Source organism: Gracilinanus agilis, chromosome 6, assembly GCF_016433145.1.
Source record: "Gracilinanus agilis isolate LMUSP501 chromosome 6, AgileGrace, whole genome shotgun sequence".
Taxonomy (NCBI): domain Eukaryota; kingdom Metazoa; phylum Chordata; class Mammalia; order Didelphimorphia; family Didelphidae; genus Gracilinanus; species Gracilinanus agilis.
In genome coordinates, this window is record NC_058135.1 from 143,470,258 (window position 1) to 143,492,245 (window position 21,988).

Consider the following 21,988-nt stretch of genomic DNA (forward strand, 5'->3'; position numbering starts at 1 on the left):
TAGGCTCAGCTGTCTCAATCCCAGATTAAGTACTCTGTAATGGTGGTCTGGATTAGCCTGCTATGTGAAGGTTTGCAAGTTGAATTCAACTTGTTTGTGTTTGGTTCTGCCCAATATCAGAAGTCTGGACCTTGTTATTTTGAGTTCCTCCCACTGCTCTCTGTGCTGAGTTCCACTACACCTCTGCTTTGGCTTCACTGTCTGGGGCTTCTTTCCTCCCTCCCACTGCTGCTTATTCTGTATGGTTGATTTCTTCTCTTTTATTGCTGAGGCTATGCTTTTCCTCCTGATGCTTTTGTTGTATCCTGCCCCTCTTATTTTAATGATCAAATGATTTCATTCCTCCCAGGTTCCTTATTCATGATTAATTTTCACTTTAGATTTATTGAAATCAAAGTTTTATTCATTTATATTATTATCTGAAAATGCCTATCCTTATATATGTATGAGAGATAATTACTAAATGTATCTTGTTCTACCAAGTTCTAAATACTCTGTTTTCTCAAATGTGAAATGATAGATATGTGGTTGAATGTCATTTGCAAAATTCTCCTTCTTCCTTACCAGTAGTCCCTTCTGGAATTTTCTCAGTTCATCTAAACATGACCCTCAGGAAGATTTTCGAAAGGTGTTAGGATAAACATATAGGTTCATAGTTCTTGATGATTTATTATAACTTTTTTGCATTATTAAAATCTACACCTTTTCCAATATCATTGTTCTTTTACCTTTTTCTTTTAGTAAAATTTAAAATTACACCAATGTCTTCTCAATTATGTCATCTCCAACACAGATCTCTCTATACTTAATCCTTATCTGTTTTTCTTATCTTTTTCTCTTATGTCATCATTTTTATTTCTCAGCAATTCAGAGACTATCATATAAGATGCTAGTATGAGTGTTGTAATATGAATCATTTAAAAAATGTGCTAATAGCTTTCATTGTTCTTGTTGTTATAATTTATTTTTATTATTTGTAACTTTTATTCCATAGGATTGTTTTTGTAGATGTAGTCCACTTTTTGCTTTCATCCTTGAATGCCCTCTGGATAACTGCTTAGTTGGATACCTAGCCAAGCTTTCTTTAGATTAGTTTTATACTCCACTGCTTCTTTCTACTTTATGTGATGATACTGCTTATAAATCATCTATCATCTTTCTTCATAAGATTTTATAGACAATTTTATATTCTAACCTAGTATTGTCTTTGGCAGATGTCTCTCTTTAGAAAGCAAGTCATTATTTGCTGATGAAGGCACTTTCTGGGTTCTTTTGGTTTCTTTGTTTAGCAATTACTTTCCAGTAGTTTAACTTCTGGGTAAAATTATACTTGGTATTGATGGCATTTCCATTACCAAATTCCATTTTTTTATTCCCAAGAACTTGTTAAAATAATTCATAATTAAACCTACTTCACTTTCTTTTTGATGAATTCTAATCTTATATCTGACAAGTTTATGTTCTAACAGTGTATAATACCCTACTCAGATCAAACTTTCAGGCCCATAAAAGCCTTTTGGGTATTTATATATGGTTTATTCTTTATTAATGTTGTTATTTGAGGATTTGATTCCAAAAACTTACCAATTTTCTTTTTTTTAAGAAATTGTTCTTAGCATGAAGTTTAAGAATAATAAATAAATTTTGGAGTTCTCACATTTTTTTCTCCAGAATCATACTTTAGCATTCATTTCTCCCTTTCCATATCTTTTTTCAACTTTATTATCAAAAGTCACAAGTTTCAGTGTCACAATGGCACAATGACTTTGTGTCAAATTCTTAAGTATTCGTGTACATCCTAATTTGATTTAGAATTTTTCTTAAGTTATTTACATAATTATGTGGCCAAGCCATTCAGAAGAACTAGTGTTTATTTTCATGTTGGCATTTTTTAATGTACTCATCATCAATACAACAATACTTGATAACTAAACACACTAACATACAACATTTCTTATAACTTTTGCTCACATTAAAGAAGTCATTCTATGAAAATATTTCTTTTCCTGTCTAAATAGTACCTGTGGGCCATTGGACTACAACTTCCTTCTCTTATTGCTTTTCATTTTTGCCAAGAACATTCAGGTGAGTATAATCCATGTTATTAAAATATATTTATGAACTGGGGAAATGGGGATCTCATATTTAGAGAACCTATGTTCAAATTTCAGATTGTTAATTATCTGAAAACTTATTTTTAGTACAATTAATCTTGTGTAATTATGACCAAGATCAGTAAATATGCAGAAGAAAAGAAAGGATTATCAACTGTTTTCCTCATCTTTGTTTTCTTTGATATCACTTTTAATTCTAAGCAACCCTGGGACTATCATATTAGGTCCTACTCTGATGGTTCTAAGAATGATTTAAAAAAAAAAACTTTTGCAGTAATACTTTTTGTTGTTGTTTATTTTTGTACTATTTAAAAACATTTTCCTTTGGTTCATGGATTGTAGGGTTCAAAAAGATTTCATCACAATTTAGCCTTCTGATGATAGTTTTCTCTGGGATGAGCTAGCTTGGACCATGAAAACAGCATTGCTTCTTTCCAGAAATTATTCCCTTTCAAACATGATAGAACCACTGAATGTTTTGCTTCATTCACAAAAACCTGTTAGAAGCCCAGGTGACTTTCCATGTAATAATGGGCATTCAGAATGTGATTTTTATAGTGAAGCTTTTCTATTGGACAGAAAATATTTAGTATAAATAAAAAGACATATAACAATAACTGGCCAGGTAAGGAAAAGGAAAATCAAATTGAGGAGAAAAAAAGATAGGTTAGTTATAGACTAAAGCCTGAGGCAGATGTTCCATTTATTTCTGAGAGAGAGAGATGGGCAGAGACAGAAAAAGATGACTAAAAAATACACTAAAAAGTGTTAACAGTAATGATAATTTGCCTCTTCCTTTTCTTCCTGTTTAATTTTCAACAAATTCTGTAGCATCTTTTGTTTAAAACAACAATCCTTTGATGCTTTATAGTAAATCCTGTGTATGTATATATTACTTGAATTTCCTTCTAGCTTCTAAATTCTTGGTAGAAAATATATCTTTAACCTCCATAGTAAAATTATTGGAAGATAGAAAAAAATTAACCATTCTAATGAGAAGTAGCATCAGTGACTCATACATGGAGTTCAGAGCCAGCAGGAACCATGGAGATAATCTACTCCCACTTGATAAAACTTAAGTTGGAAATTATTGCTACTTTCCCAAGTCACAGAGGTACCAAACAGCAGGAACAGATTTCCAATTCAACTCCAAATACCGATCTTGGAGTAAATATCCCCTTCGTTCCCAAGACAAATGCCTTGAAATGTCTTTATGCTTTATCACATATTTTCACTCTGTTCCCTGAATATATATTACTTAAGTTTTAAAATGTTGATATACTTAATCATAACTTCTTAATTTGGTTTTAATTAAAATAAATTATTTGTAACCTATAAGCCAGAATTCTAAGTGGAAGGACATAAAGACACATTCAGTGAACTTGTATAAAGAAAACCCAAATGTCTTTCATGGAATATTATTTAGAAGAATCAAGAAAAACTAAAGGGAAAAAACCCTTGATTTTGTAGCCATCAATTACCACTTATCTCCCCTTTGACATACTAAGTTTACAAATATAAGGGAAACAGTAAGATGTTAATAATAACAGACATCTGACACTGCCTCCAGGAAAAGGGGGGGAGGGGAGGAGGGAACAGTAGAAAAATGCTTGTGGCCATCATCTTTAAATGTTTTATTCAATTAAATGTGCCTTTAGCTGACTTCAAAAACAAACCAAATGCTATTATGTTTCCTTTTACCTGGAACTGATTTGTCCAGGTTCTAATTATTTCATGTAACACCTCCATCCCTGAACTTATCTTTTGTTAAAGAATAAAATAATGGGATGGAGAGAGATTAGAAATGAAAATAAAATTAAATAAAAACTCAAAAATTATTTGGGATATTTGGTAAGAAACTCTTGGGTAAGATAAATGTTTTTTTATCAAGCTAATGATTACATTCAAGAAAAAGACATCACTCTGACAGATTTTTTCTTTAAGTATCAATGTGCTTACAAATACTAGGTGTGCAAGATAGTTAAATTATGGTATTATTTTAGAGGAATTTTATGATATCTCTGGTTATGAATGTCTTCCACAGACTAATAAAAACTAAGCTGATGAATTCATTGTACATTTATATAAAAGGTTTTTTTTACATAATTACTTTATTCCCTATGCTCATAATTATTTTAAAATATTACTATGTGTGTGTGTGTGTGTGTGTGTGTGTGTGTGTGTGTGTGTGTGTGTGTAGTGTAGAGCAGCAGACTTGGAGTCAAAAAAACCTGGATATAAATCTTATTCCAAATACTAACCAGCTGTATGATCTTAGACATGTCATCTAACCTTAATAAACCTTATGTTCCTAAAAAGTAAAATGAAAATAACTGGTAGGCAGTGTAAAATGTTGACCTTGGAATCAGAATGACCTGAATTTGAATTCTCAATCAGATTCTAACTCACTGTGTGATGCTGGGCAAATCCTTTGATTTCTCTTAACTTAAATTTAACTTAACTTAAATTTCCCAATCTATTCAGTGTATATAACAAGGCAACTTTACAGTGGTATCATGAGGATCATCATCATCATTACACCTAGGTTTTAGGATATGTTTATGCTTGTGTATGCACATAGATGTGGATGCATAGGTATACAAAGCTAGGCATGTGTGTGCACATATATGCATGTAATATCTACATTCAGCCATGTCTATATATTTATGTACTTGATGCAAATGAAATATACATGCACATATACTCACATATTAAACCTTTAGATGCATTCATGTTATAGTTGTTATATATGCACGATGTATACAATATATTTATTTGCATGTGCCCATAGACATGTGTGCTCATTGTGTATTTAAGTATAGATGCATATGTACATATGAATGAATGTATAAATATGTTTCTGTATTATATATCTGCATCTGTGTTACTTACGTAGTATAGCATAGCATAACATGTGTACGTAGAGTGGCAGCATAAAGCAGAAATATTCCTTAGTTCATAAAATGTTAGAATAGGGTTAGAGGGACAGATAGCATACAATTATACAGTACAACTTCTCCTTTTATATATACCCCCAAATGAAGCTGGGAGAAGGTAGGTTACTTATTCATCATTACTCAAATTAAAATCACAGAACTCATAATGAAGATGAGGAGGATGAGGATGAGGATATTCATGCTGGAAGTAGTGATAAGCAACATGCATTTTCATTTATATTAAACCTCCATACTAGCTCTGAGCTGAGTGCTGAACAAAGACAAAAATAAGAGTTACTTCACTTTAAAATAGTTTATATAATATTATATATTTGTAGATATATCTATGTATCAATAGCTATGTATTTGTTTATTGGATCACTCTCATCTTTAATGTATGAAATATGGAAGACATTATTCCCACTGGCAGTTGAGATGTTGATAGCCACTTGAGGTGGAGCTGAACATTTAGAAACCATCCTGAGGGAATAAAAATAAAGATTTGGAAGTAGGTGAAGTCATTAATCAGTACATCATTTCACAGAATCACCTCTAGCTTGTTATATTCTAATCTCCCTTGATTTGTGATTAATACCTCTTACACTTGTTATTAACTTCTGAAAATCTTCTTTTAAAAAATCCTGTTTGAGGTTTTATTTTAGATTTTATTTTTCTGCCTAGATTATTCTGCTTAGCTAAAATCAATCACCATAATTTCAATTTAGGATTTTTATGAGGCTTTTCTCTCATGTATTGATGTTCTTGTGGTGGTCTTGTTACTATTCTGACTTTAAGATTGTGGCTGGAACTGTGCTCCATTTGTAATATAACTTAATTATAAGATCAATACTTAACCTTGTGGAGATTCTTGATCCAGACAGTTTCACAGAATAAATGTGTTGACTCTCAGAAAATCCAGTTAATTAGAACATACCATTCTATATCATCATCTAAATTTTATCAATTAACTCTTTCTCAGAGAGAATATTGAAGAAAAGAAAAAAATTACAAACTCTCCATATACTACAAGAAAGCATTAAATTGCCAATTTTTTCATTGGTAATAGTACTGGGAGATTTGAGGCAATTTGTCTTCCCCCTCCATTTTTCAAATACTATTCCCTGATTCTGTCTCTGTCTCTGTCTCTGTTTCTGTCTCTGCCTCTACCTCTTTCTCTCTGTCTTTGTCTCTCCCTCCCCTCCCCAACACTCTCTCACCCTTCACCTATTACTTGACTTTATTTTTCAGGTAACAAGCACTTTTTAAAAACTAATTTGGACCTAGTTTAACCAATTAAGTAAATTTTTTAAAGACCTTCAATAAACATTTACTTCAGCCAAAGAAAATTCCCAAATTAGTCATGTATAAAAATTAATATCTCTTTTTGCATATGTTAAATTCAGCACTTCTCTGACAGGAAGAAAGTAGTGTTTCTTGTTCATTTTTTTAAAAAACAGCATATCATCACATTAATCATATGCTAAAATCTTTCAGAATTGTTTCTTTTTTTAAAAAATATGATAAGTTAAATATTTTTTCAAATTCTAAACACGTATTTCTGTGTTAAGGAAATAAAGTTCTGCCTAGTTTCCTCAGAAATATCATTCAATATAGCAAAATGATATTGTATTATATTCTTGTACTATGATTTGTTTAACCATTACCCAGTAGTAGGCTATTCCCTTAGTTTCCAACTCCTGGCCACTACAGAAAGAGCTACTTTACACAGGTTAACATACTTACAAGCATGGGTGTATGAGTGTTGTATGAAATTTATTGTGTAGTGGGGACGTAGTCTAGGTATAGATTGCTATCTTTTTAAGATAGATTAATTAACAACTTCATTGACAGTGCATCATTACTAAAATGCATAATTTTCAATTTTTCCAATATTTGTCATTTTCTTCTTTTGCTGTCTTTCCCAGTGTGACATAAATATACTAGAACCTCAAAGTTGCTTTAATTTACATTTCTTTAGATTTTTAACTTTTTATGTGATTATAGATAGGTGAGATTTCTTCATTTGGCAACTAACTGTTGGTATCTTTCAGCTATTAATCTCTTGACTTTTGGTACTATATATTTGGAGCAATTCCTTATATACCATAGAAATTATAATGGGTAGCAAATACTATTGAAAAGATTCCTCCCACCCCCTACCAAATTGTGTCTCTCCTAATTTTTACTATATTGGATTTATTTGAGATTTATTGAGCAATTTAAAATTATATATCATGAAAAGTACCTATTTTATATACTATGGTTCTCTTTCTGTTTTGTTTAGTCATGAATTCTCCCAGATTCATAAATATGAAAGGTAATTTTGTCCACATATGTCTGTTTTTTCTTTTTATTAATGATGTTTCTATTTATATCTAAGTTATGAATCTATTGCAGATTATTATAGTTTATGACATGAAGAATTTATATAATACAATTTCTGCTAAAATGCTTTAATTTTCTACTAGTGTTTCTTCAATATTATGGTCCTCCCCCCTCTCTCACTCCCACTTCCCTGTGCATACAAGTACAATATTGTTTTTGTCACTACTCCTTTGTACTGTAATTTTGTAAGATCTGGCAATAAAGTCCCTTCGTATCATCATAAGCATCATCATTTTCATGATCATGCTCATCATTTATTTTTGTAATTATTATTACAACTAGGTAGTTCAGTGCCTAGAGCACTGGACGTCCAATAAGAAACACCAGATTTAAAATCTAATCTAGTTTTAGATACTATATCACATTTGGCAAGTCACTTTCTCTCTCTCTCTCTCTCTCTCTCTCTCTCTCTATATATATATATATATATATATATATATATATATATACACAAACACATATATGTGTCTGTGTGTGTGTATGTATATAATTCATCAATTGTAAAAAGGGATAATAATAACAATGATCTCTCAAAGTTGTGTTGATCATGAAATGAGATAATGCTTATAAAATCATAACAAAGTGCCTAGCATATAGTCAGCACTATATAAATGTTATATATTACTACTGCTACTACTAATCTATTGTATTATTATTGCCTTTGTATTCACTGACTTTTATTCATTTATATGAATTTTGTTGAATTTTTTGATATAAGTATTTTTTCTTTTAGATGATTGAAATAGAAATGACTAAATTAATTTTGATAGTATTATTTTATTATACTACTTAAACCTACTCATAAAAAATAGTGTTTGTCAAATTATGTAGGTATATTAATTTGTTCTGAGTATTTTAGCATTAGATTCAAATAATCTCTGGGTTAATATGGATCATGGGAGATATATTTCAAAGTATTATTGTGAATATTATTTCTCTTTTTACTTTTCTTGCTGTGTTTTATTGGTTATATACAGGGTGTCACAAGAATTCAAATATCATAATTATTTTAAGCTTTTAAAATTTAGAACTGTATTAGGCATTTGGAACATTCTATAGAGGAATGACGATTTGGTCATCTTATTTATCTTATTTAAATAGTTAATCTAGTTCAATATTTCTTACCCTTGGAGTTTCCAGGGGCATTCTCTAAGACTTAATAAGTTTTATCTTTTTTTAAAGAAAAAACAACAGGATCATACTCTTCTATGAAAAGAATAAAGATGAAGGACTGAAAAACATGAATGTATGCAAGAACTGATGGATCACCAAGGAGAATGACAAGAACAAAGATACTAGTTTTCAAGTAACATGAAAATAATTTGTAATTTGGAAATGAAAATGGATTCAAGAATGGACAACTTTCCTCTCTTTCAGAGGAAGAGAAACCTATCATATACTATCAGACTAAATTGAGTTAGAATTATTGAACTTTATTTTTTTTGTGGGGCAAGAAGTTATGTTTCTTTGAAATTAAGTCCATGAAATTAAGATCATGTAAAAACAAAAGTATTTTTGTTGATTTATTGTTTTTTAGTGACTTATTGATAAATTATTGTGGAAATAATAAACAGAAATGAATAAACAGATAAAGCAAACAGTGAATATATAATTCATTATATGAATACAGTTTTAAAATCAAGGCTTCTTCCAAGGCTAAGTAAATTAAAACCTCAGAAAAATCCATTTGTTTCTGGTTTCTCACTAATCTTAACTATAAAAAATATGATTATTCTACTTTTAATTTCCCCAGAGTTTCATTGTTAAACCAAAAAAGGATAGGAAAAAGTAAAAATGATATGTAAGTATCCATACTCAGCAAATGAACATTTTCTAACAATGGAAGTTAGAAGAAAAGGGGCATATCAGTTTGGGGACTTTGAGGACTTTTTATTTTTATTAAAATTTTGCATGGGGAAATAAGAGTTTAGCTACCTTGTAACCTGTTGCTGAGTGATTTTGTTAGGGACAGCACTTGTTTAAAAAGATACCATTGTGATAACTGATGCCACATAAGACTGAACAAATATTATAAATTATATTACAATTGTGATATATTTGATTATTTTAGATTATAATTAATGTTAGAAATAAATTTAACCTTTTTGTCATAGGTCCCGAAGTCAGTGCTGTGAAGCTTGCTGAACCCTTCTCAGAATAATGCTCTTTAAATTGCTTAATAAAATTAAATTTGAGTATAAAAGATTCAGTTATATTTTTTTATCAAAATACAAAAAAAAAATAAAGTTCTCAGAATCCACAAGGTCATTCCAAAGGGCACTTTGGATTTTAAGTTAATGACCTTTCCTTTAGTGATTAAACCATAACTGCAACAAACAAATTTTGCCTTTCATAAATCCCCAAGAGATGAATGTTGGTGTAGAATATATGAAAATATGTTAAAAAGTAAATATACTATACTAACACCATTATTACAAATAATTAGAATACCAATATTGCCTCTGGAGTATTTCTTAATAGTGCTTGGAGACAATTCCTTCTCTGAAATAGTCTAAACATTTCTAACAGAACTTTTATCTATATAATTAATGAGTAGAATAAACCATTTTATGTAGATAATATAAAGGAAAACATTTACTCAATTCTAGTTTAATTTACCAAATAATTCAGAGAATCTCAATAAATGAGGTTTGTTTGTTTTTTTCTGAGATACTAGTATTTCATTCAGGTGTACATTTGATTCTATAAATCTGAGTCAGATGTGTTGTTAATATGGAAAATTTATGTCCTTTGGCCAAAATTCTCAGAAAAGATCTTTACAAGGAGAGACATTAAGCATATTCTATACAAACATAACAAAGTCTAAATTAAACCAAAGCAAACAAAAAACAAGCAATCAAAAACATCCCCAAACAACCTGCATTGTCTTTGCTGTGAGCATTTTCACCTTGTAATAAAGAACATTGGACGCGATTCTAATATAACTTAATTTAAAGATCTCCCCAGGCCTTTAATGTCTGTCTTCTTTGTAATTTTGAACTGGCTTTTGGAAACTCATTCCCTTTTACCTCAAAGCATCCACCTAACTGGATACTAAATGTGCTATAACCTGTTAAGGGGTGATTAGCCTTTGTAGATTCAAGCAAGCAGATATGTATAATTCTACAAGTCTGAGCAACTAAAAAGATGAAAAATTTTATTTGCCTTCTGACTCTTAATGACATGTGAAAATTACCACAGAAGAACAAAATAGCAATTTATTTCCACACACAGTCAGCATAAAGGCTTGAACATAATAAAAACTGTACATTGTTTACACCACTATTATGGTATTTATTTCTGTAACCATTTTATCTCTTTCATTATACTTCAAACTCTTTGAGAATACGGGATATGACTAATTAAACTTTTCTTCTCTGTATAATGCCTAGCCCATAATAATCTAATATGATTCAATATAATAAACACCTATTAATCACCTACCATTTGAATGTTGCTTAGTTAAACATTGGAGATAGAAAGGAATAAATCAGTTATCCTTTATATTAGTTAATCTTCTACTTTAATGAATGCTATTTTATATATTATTTGAATTGATTAATAAATCAGGTAAATATTAGATCTTTATTAAGTAGCTCTGATGTCTGAATATAATTGTCATACATCCTATAAAGAAAAAAATATCATAGGCATCTTCCTATTATCACAATTGAATGAGGAATAATCAGTTATCTATCACTATCCATATTTTTATTTTTTATTTTATTTTTTTAAACATTTATTAATATTTATTTTTTAGAAAAGTTAACATGGCTACATAATTCATGTTCTTACTTTCCCCTTCATCCCCCAAGCTCCCCTCACCCCCATAGCCAATGCACATTTCCACTGGTTTTAACATGTGTTTTAACTGGTTTTAACATGATCAAGACCTATTTTCAAATTGTTGATAGTTGCATTGGTGTGGGAGTTTCGAGTCTACATCCCCAATCATGTCCGCCCCAACCCATGTGTACAAGTAGTTGTTTTTCTTCTGTTTCCACTCCTATAGTTCTTCTTCTGAATGTGGATAGCATTCTTTTCCAAAAGTCCCTCAGAATTGTCCTGGGTCATTGTATTGCTGCTAGTACAGAAGTTCATTACATTCTATTTTACCACAGTGTATTGGTCTCTGTGTATAATATCCATATTTTTAGATAGAAATCTTAGAGAATAGGTCAAATGATTATTACAAAATTATTTGATTCAGCCTTTACATTGAAAGAGGCAAAATTATAACCTAGGCCTATTGGTTGTCCCTAAAACTAGCATTACTAGGTTGTTCCATGTGGCCTTCTGTTAATTCTGTTAATCAAACTCCACCAAAATTATTTTTAAAGTACATTTTGCAAAAAAAAAATGCAATATTGATGATAATTCTCAAGCTTCCACAAAGGACAATTTTAGGAAGCATAGAAACATAAGACAAGTTTTATTGTGAAATCTTAATAAAACTTATTTTGTTTTTGGGAAATTAAAATTGTAAAAGTAATTAAATGGTAAGGAATTCAAAATAATAATTGTAAGGTTTATGGAATTACTTTAAGTTTCATATCTTATACTCACATCTATTCTATTTCTATTTATTTAATAACTACATTTTAGGAGTATATGGAGTGTCCAGTGAATACTAATAGCTCTGGTATGAGGACTTGCTAATCGCCTAAAAAAAAAAAAGGTAATATCCTCCTTTGGTGAGAACATGCCATCCACCTCTCGCATATGATTCCAAAAATCCTGGTAAACTATCAGGGTAGACAGGCCAAACCAGGTTAGGGTAATGTTTATAAATTGGGGTGGGGTGGTCACTCCAGGTATGTAAAGATTTCCCCTGATAGAAAGCACAGCTGAGAACAATTTCTTCCATCAACCATGAAGGCATTGGAAATAGACACTGTGAAATGCTTAGAGCTTGGTTATACATTAAAAAAAGACAAGATCATCCTTGGCATCCCAAGTTATCTTGATTTTTGTCTTACACACTGGTATTTGACGACTCTGGGAAAAAGAGTGAGACTTATGACTTTGTAAAACTCTGTCTTACTTAAATCCAATTTATGTGCAAAGTATATAACCAGAGAATCAACTTTTCTAGTACTATAAACATAAACCAATTAACTTACGTTTTATGGGAAGATATTTCTTCTGCTATATCTATATGATCTTCCAAAGAGGAAATAAGGGAAAGAATCATCTAATCATATATAGGAAATGACTGAAATTCCTGAAAGTTTCCAAAAATAATTGAAAACATTTACTTCCACTTTAAAATAAATTTACCCTTACATGTAAACAAAGCAAGAAAAATGGAAGTCCATCCAATAGAATATGAAATTCTTGGAGTGTAGTGAATGCATCATTTATATGACTGTCATATAAAATCTTTCATGGAAAGGTAGAAGGAAATCAGAATGAAGGGAGTTGAACTGAGTGAGAAGAGAGAAATGAAGGGATCTGAAATCATGACAAATTCATAAAGAAGATTTTGTATAATTGATATTATGGGAGAACATCAGATTATTGTTAGAGGGTAGAATTTCAGATAAAATAGTATGGTATAACCATTCTAATTCATCAGAGCTCAGTAAATGTACTTCCACAAACATGAATAAACAAATAAATAAATAAATGAAAGTCATTTGGAAGGCCTAAGCTGTAGAATTAGGTAGTTACAGGACCATAGGATCTGTTATACAGGGTGACATGGTGCTTCTGTTAGGTGGGACTGACAAGTTGGCCCAAGATCCCTAAATGGTAAATGGATCTAGGCTGAGTGAGGATAGAGATGCCTGGGTGGCCACCAAGATGTGCTAATAACCACCAGGACTTATGAATGTTCAGCTCAGCTAAGCACTTGACCCCACAAACAGTGCCCAAGCCAAAGCTATCAAGTGAAAAGCTGTATATTGTTCAAACAGATCCTCTGGTTACTTGGCTTGGGGTTAGGTTAGAGCAGTGATTGGTTCCCAATAATTTTTGGCCTACTGCCCCCTTTCCAGAAAAAATATTACTTAGTCCCCTGGAAATTAATGTTTTTTTCAATTTTAATAGCAATTAATAGGAAAGATAAATGCACCTGTGGCCATCACCACTTTTCTGGATAGCTGCAGCACCCACAAGGGGGTGGTAGCACCCACTTTGGGAATCACTAGGTTAGAGGATAAAGGTTTGTAGTAAGGATAGTTATTGGTGTTGTGTTGGATAATGCCTAATAACTACGATTTTGGTAAAATCCCCTTTCCCCTTTCGCAGTAATTATTCACTTGCTCTTGGAATGAAATCTTGTCTCGAATTATGTTTCAAAGGGGTAGGATTCAGGAAATGGAAAGTGGTTTTGGGAATGGCTATGTTAAACCTATGGGTGTTAGATTGGGCTAATCAATAAGCAACAAGTTGGCAGCCAGCCAAAGAGGCTTCTCTCCCTTCCAGACCCTGGTCAAACCTGGCCATGGTCTAGACCAGGGATCGGCAATCTTTTTGGCTGTGAGAGCCATAAATGCCATATTTTTTAAAATGTAATTTTGTGAGAGCCTTACAGTGCTCACAGTGCGCGCTCCTGTAATAGCACCTGAAAAAAAATTGACTTTTTGGCTCCTGCAGAAAGAGCCAGATATGGCTCGAGAGCCATATGTTGCCGACTCCTGATATAGACAAAGTGAAAGGAAGGGATTGTGATATTCTTCTTGATAGCAGGTGTTGATGTTTTTTCTCTCAGACATGTTCAGTAATAGGTCAATTGATATTATGAGACAATCAGGTACAGGTGCTGGATATGTAGGGGCCTACCTGCCCTTTACCACCCATGAGCCCCTTCTCAAAAATGAGACCCTGAAGTCATCTGCCCCTGGGTGTTTATAGTGGTGGTAGCAACTGTATTTTGCCCTTGGCTCATGACATCTGGGTAAATTCTAAATTCTATAACTGATGATCTGTCACTCAAGCTGGTCTCCATCTACTTCCCAGAGGTTACCTTTTTACAGATCTAAAAGTAAAAGAGATCTTAGCCAATACCAATATTTTACAAAGGAGGAAATGGAGACTTATTGAGGTGGAGCAATTTACCCAAGGACTCAGTTGGTAGGTAGTAGAGTTAGAATTTTTACCCAGATCAGTTAACTCCAAATATAACACTTTTTCTAACATTTCAATTTCAAGTATTCATACCAGGGAAGGGAAAAAGCCTGTGTGATCAAAGTCATTAATTTGGTTATTTTTCATTTAACTGGAAGTTTAGTCAAAGTGGTTATTCACAACAATTTTTTTCTCAATTAAATGAATTTCATTCCTCTTAGACTCAAAAGAACAATCCTTACAAAAGTTAATATTTTATTCTGGATTTCAGAATTATATAATTATATAATTCATGTTGGCTGTATCATAACATCCAAAGCACTATATCCTAATGGATGAGATTTAAATAATAGGTGGTACAGCTGCTCTGGACAATCATAGCTTTAAATCAAGAATTCAGGCTTAGAAGTGATTTTGGTGTTAAATCTTCATTTTAAAAATTCATATGGACATGGGGCAGCTGGGTAGTTCAGTGGATTGAGAGTCAGGCCTAGAGATGGGAAGTCCTAGGTTCAAATCCGGCCTCAGACACTTCCCAGCTGTGGGACCCTGGGCAAGTCACTTGACCCCCATTGCCCACCCTTACCACTCTTCCACTTAGGAGCCAATACACAGAAGTTAAGGGTTTAAAAAAAAAGATTAAAAAAATAAAAGCAACAGAAAAAATTAAAAAATTCATATGGTCATATGAATAGTAATGAGAAGAGTCAGAATTTTACATTTGAGTACTCTGATTCAGATTACAAGGTTCTTACAAGCAACAGAAATTCAGAGATGGTCCCAAACAGCTTCATTCACCTTCACTCTGAGATTCAAGTGATTATGTCATACTAGAATCATATACAACTTTACTGAGAAAAGTAACATATTACCTAAATATATAAATGTCTCTCTAATGGGAATCTAAAATCCATATTCCTATAAAGAATCATCAGTGGTTAAAAACTAGAATTATGCAGTTGGTAAAAATAAGTTACATAGAACATGTGAGCAGAATACAACTTATAAGTAATGAGTAACTCCAAACAAGAAGAATTAAGGAAAACCAATAAATAACTCTAAAAAATAATGAGTAAAATGAATAATCTAATAATTATATAATAGAAAGAAGAGATAGATGGGTCAATAGGTGGAGGAGGGACAGGTAGACAGCCAGCATAATTAACTCATGCCCTCATGGTGTCAGAATAAAGAGGCCTCCATCAAGATGGGTGGATTCAAAAAGGATCATCAAACATGAATGGTTTGTGGTCAGATCATTGGAAGCAACTTTCTAATCAATGAGGGCACAGATAAATTTGGATGTTCGTTAGACTATTAAGTATTTAAAAATAGGGATGATTTTTTTCATTACCTTTAATAGTGTCCTTAGTAATTAGCAGAGTGCCTGGCATATAGAAATTATTTAATAAATGTTTATAATAGTTGAATAGATATTGCATTTATATCTCTGTGTGCACATTAAGCTTCCCCAATGAAATTTGAGATTTTAGAGGGGAAGGCATATTTTATTTTTAATTAATTAATTAATTAGTTAATTAATTAAATTGATTTAGAATATTTTTCCATGGCTACATGGCTCATATTCTTTCCCTCCCATCCTCCATCCTCAATCCTGTAGCCAAAAAACAGTTTAACTGGATTTTACATGTATCATTGATCAAGACCTATTTCCATATTATTAATATTTGCATTAGAGTGATCATATAGAATCTACATCCACAATCATATTCCCATTGAACCATGTAATCAAGGAAATGTTTTTCTTCTATGCTTCTTCTCCCACAGTTCTTTCTCTGGTTGTGGGTAGTGTTCTTTCTCATAAGTCCATCAGAATTGTCCTGGATCACTGCATTGCTGCTAGTAGAGAAGTCCATTAAATTCAATTGTGCCACAATGTTCAGTCTCTGTGAATAGCATTCTCCTGGTTCTGCTCCTTTCATTCTGCATCAATTCCTGTACATCATTCCAGTTACCATGGAATTCTTCCAGTTCATTTTTCCTCTTACCACAGTAGTAATCCATCAACAACAGACACCACAGTTTATTCAGCCATTCCCCAATCAAAGAGCATCTCCTCATTTTCCAATTTTTTGCCACCACGAAGAGCACAGCTATGAATATTTTTGTACAAATATTTTTCCTTATTATTTTTTTGGAGTACAGACCTTGCAATGGTATGACTGGGTCAAAGGGCAGGCAGTCTTTTAAAGCTCTAGGGGATAGTTTAAAATTGTTTTCCAAAATGGTTCAATCAATTCACAACTCCACCAACAATGCATCAGTGTCCCAATTTAGCCACATTCTCTTGAACATTTATTACTCTCCTTTGTTGTCATATTAGCCAACCTGCTAGGTTTGAGGTTGTATCTCAGAATTGTTTTTTTTTTTGCATGTTTCTAATTATAAGAGATGTATAATACTTTTTTGTGTGCTTATTCTTAATTTTGATTTCTTTATCTGAAAACTGTCTATTTATGTCCCTTGCCCATTTATCAATTGGGAAATGGCTTCAATTTCTTTGTACAATTGATTTAGTTCCTTATATATTTGAGAAATTAGACCTTTTTCAGAGTTTTTTGTTATAAAGATTTTTTAGTCCATTTTGTTGCTTCCCTTCTAATATTGGTTGCATTGGTTTTGTTTGTACAATTTTTTTTTATTTAATGTATCCAAAATTAGTAATTTTATATTTTGTGATATTCTCTATTTCTAGCTTGGTCTTAAATTATTTTCCTTCCCATAGATCTGACATGTATAGTATTCTATATTCACCTAATTTACATGTAGTTTCCTTCTTTATATTTAAGTCATTTGCCCATTCTGAATTTATTTTCGTATAGGGTGTGACATATGGATCAAGACATAATCTCTCCCATACTGTTTTCAAATGTTCCCAGCAGTTTTTGTCAAACAGTGGGTTCTTGTCCCAAAAGCTAGTATTGTTGGGTTTATCATATACTATTTTGCTAAGGACATTTTCCCCAAGTCTATTCCACTGATCCTCTCTTCTGTCTCTTAGCCAGTGCCATATTGTTTTGATGATCACTGCTTTATAGTACAGTTTAAGATCTAGTACTGCTAGTCCCCCATCTTTCACATTTTTTTTTCATTATTTCTCTTGATATACTTGATCTCTTGTTTTTCCAAATGAAATTTATTATATTTTTCTAATTCAATAAATAAAGTTTCTTGGTACTTTGATAGGAATGGAACTGAATAAGTAAATTAATTTGTGAAGGATTGTAATTTTAATTATGATAGTTAATCCTACCCATGAAAAATTAATATTTTTGCAATTATTTAGATATAGTTTTAATAGTGTGGAAAGTGTTTTGTAGTTGTGTTCATATAATTCCTGTGTTTGACTTGGCAAATAGATTCTTAAATATTTTATATTGTTTAGGGTGATGTTAAATGCAATTTCTCTTTCTAACTCTTGCTCCTGAGTTATGTTTGAAATATAGAGAAATGCTGATAATTTATGTGGGTTTATTTTATATCAGGCAACTTTGTTAAGGTTGTTGATTATTTCCATTAATTTTTAGTTGATTATCTAAGATTCTTTAACAAGACCATCATATCATCTGCAAAGAATGATAGTTTTAGTCTCCTCATTGCCTATTTTAATACCTTGAATTTCTTTTTCTCTAATTGCTACTGCTAGTGTTTCTAACACAATGTTAACTAGTTGAGGTGATAATGGGATTCCTTGCGTCATTCCTGATATTACTGGGAAAGCTTCTAATTTATCCCCATTGCAGTTGATGTTTGCTGATGGTTTTAGATATGTACTGTTTACTATTTTTAGGAAAGGCCTTTCTATTCCAGTACTTTCTAGTCTTTTCAATAGGAATAGATGTAGTATTTTGCCAAAGCCTTTTTCTGCATCTAATAAGATAATCATGTGATTTTTGTTGGTCTGCTTGTTGATATGGTCAATTATGTGGATGGTTTTCCTAATATTGAACCATCCTTACATTCCTGGTATAAATCCCACCTGATCATAATGAATAACCCTCATGATCACTTGCTGGAGTCTTTTTGCTAGTATTCACTTTAAGATTTTTGCATCTATGTTCATTAAGGAGATTAGTCTGTAGTTTTCTTTCTCTGTTTTTGGCCTGCTTGGCTTTGGAATCAGTACCATAATTGTGTCACTAAAGGAATTTGGTAGAACACCTTCTATGCTTATTTTATCAAATAGTCTCTATAGTATTGGGATTAGTTATTCTTTAAATGTTTGATAGAATTCACTTGTGGATCCATCTGGCTCTGGGGATTTTTTTCTTACAGATTTCTTTGATGGCTTGTTCAATTTCTATTTCTGATATGGGATTATTTAAGTATTCTATTTCCTCTTCTGTTAATTTAGGTAATTTATATCTTTTAAATATTCATTGAAATTACCAAGATTGCCATATTTGTTGCCATATAATTGGGCAAAATAGTTGTTAATAATTACTTTAATTTCCTCTTTTTTAGAGGTGAGTTGCCTTTTTTATCTTCAATACTGTTAATTTGGTTTTCTTCTTTCCTTTTTTAAATTAGGTTAACAATTACTTTATCTATTTTGTTTGTTTTTTCAAAGTACCACCTCTTAGTCTTATTTATTAATTCAAGTTTTTTTTTACATTTAATTTTATTAATTTCTCCTTTAATTTTTAGGATTTCAAATTTAATTTTTATTTGGGGATTTTTAATTTGTTCTCTTTCTAGTTTTTTTTTAATTTGCATGCCCAATTTGTGTACCTTCTCTTCCCTCTCTGATTTATTTACATATGCACTCAGTGATAAAAATTTTGCCCTGATTATTACTTTAGCTGTATCCCATAGGTTTTGATATGATGTCTCCTCATTGTCATTCTCTTCAATGAAATTATTAATGGTTTCTATGATTCTATGATCTCCACCAATTTAGGAGAATCATATTATTTTATTTCCAATTAATTTTTGATTTGCCTCTCTATATATCCTTACTAATTATTGTTTTTATTGCATTATGATCATTAAAGGTTGCATTTATTATTTCTGTTTTTTGCATTTTTTGCAATGTTTGTATGCCCTAGAACATGATCAGTCTTTGTGAACATACCATGAGTGCTGAAAAGAAAGTGTATTCCTTTTTGTCCCTATTTATTTTTTCCATATATCTATTAACTCTAAGTTTTCTAAGATTTCATTCACATCTCTTACTTCTTTCTTATTTATTTTTGGTTTGATTTATCTAGATCTGATAGAAGAAGGTTAGTGCCTCCCACTAGTATAGTTTTACTATCTACCTCTGTAAGCTCTAATAGTTTTTCCTTTAAAATCTGGATGCTATACCTTTTGCTGCATACATGTTGACTACTGCTATTTCCTCATTGTCTATACTGCCTTTTATCAGGATGTAAAAGTACCATCTCTGTCTCTTTTAACCAGATCTATTTTTACTTTGGCTCTGTTAAATATCATGTTTGCAACTTCTGCCTTCTTTTTCTCAGTTGATGCCCAATAAATTTTGCTCCAGGCCCTTACTTTTACCCTGCGTATGTTTAACTGCCTCATGTGTGTTTCTTGTAGACAACTTATGGTAGAATTTTGGTTTCTAATCCACTGTGCTATCTGCTTCTGTTTTATGGGTGAGTTCATTCCATTTGCATTCAGAGTTATGATTAACACCTGGGTATACTCCAACATTTTGATTTCCTCTTTTAGTCCTTCCCTTTCTTCTTTTACTATTTCCTTCTACATCAGTGTTTTGCTTTTAATCAGAATCCCCATCCTCTACTATCATTTTATTTCCCTTCTCACCCCCTCCCTTCTTATTCCCCTTTAATTTATCTTTAAGATCTATTAAATTCCTTCCCCCTTTCTTTCTTTCCCTTTCGTACTCCCAGCACTACCCCCCTCTCCTTGATGTTTACCTCTCAACTTCTCTAAAGGGTAAGATTGAATTCTATACTCCAATGGTTCTAGATGCTCTTCCATCTCATAATTAATTCCAATGAGAGGAAGGTTTAAATATTACCTATTACCTGTCTCTTCCTCTCATTCTTATAGTAGTATTCTTCTCCTCCTGTTCCTATGTGCCTCTTTATATGGTATAATTTGTTCTAGTTTTTCTTTTTCCTTCAAGTTTCTCTTGGTGCCATTTTCTATTGCTTCCTTTTTTTACATATCATCTTAAACCACTAGTATCTCAGTAACTACTGATAAATAATTCTTCTAGCTACTATGATAATGAAAACTATTTTTGAGAGTTACAAGTATCATTTATCCATATAGGAGTATAAACAATTTATCTTTACTGAAGCCCTTAAAATATTTTTTCCCACCTTTCTTGTTTACTTTTTCATGTTCCTCTTGAATTTTCATTAGGACATGAAATTTTCCATTTAGTTCTGGTCTGTTCTTTACAAATACTTGGAAATCTTTTATTTTGTTAAATGTCCATACTTTCCCATGGAAGTATAAAGTCAGTTTTGATAGCTAGGTGATCCTTGGTTTTAGAACTAATTCTCTTGCCTTTCTGAATATCATATTCCAAGTCTTGTGTACCTTAATATGGAGGCTTCCAGATCCTTTGTAATCCTGCCTGAGGCTCATTGGTATCTGAATTGTCTCCTGCTGGCTTTTTGCAATAATTTTCTACTTAGCTTGGAAGGTCTTGAATTTGCAGTTACATTTTTGGGGGTTGTCTTTTGTGGATTTAATGTAGAGGGTGATCCATAGACTCTTTCACTGTCTATTTTGCCCTCTTTTTCAAAAATAGAATAGTAGGAAAATTTTCTTTAATAATTTCTTTTAATATGATGTCAAGTTGACTCTTTTTTTCTAGGTTTTCAGGAAGATACAGGATTCTCAAATTTTCTCTCCTGGACTTGTTTTCCAGGTCAATCATCTCTTCAATGAGATATTTCATGTTTCCTTCTATTTTTTCATTCTTTTGATTTTGCTTTATTAATTCTTGCTGTCTTGTGAGATCCTTAGCTTCTTCTTGCCCAATTCTAGTGTTTAAAGACTGATTTTCAGCTATGATTTTTTGATTATCCTTTTCAGTTTGGTCCCTCCTGTTTTTCATGGCTTTCATCAGGTCAATTCTATTCTTCAATTTACTTAATTCTTTATGTGATTGCTGTGTTTCTTTTTCCAAGTGGGAGATTCTGTCTTTTAAACTGTTTTTTTTTCTTTTTGAATTACATGCATTTCTATTTCCAACTTTTCTGCCCAGTTTTGTTCTATCTTTCTTACTTGGTTCTCAAACTCCATTTTGAATTACTTGAGAGCTTGTGACCAATTTCCAATTTTTTGGTAAAGTTTGGATGTGTTTGCTTGTATGTCTCTCTCTGCTGTCACCTCTGTACTCTGCTCCTTTTCTCTATAGAAGTTATCCAGGGTTAAGATCTTTTCATTTCTTTTGATACTTGTGCATTGTGGTTCCTTCATGTTGGTAGTCATTGCTGTACTCATTTTTTTTTCTCTTAATTATCTTGGCTT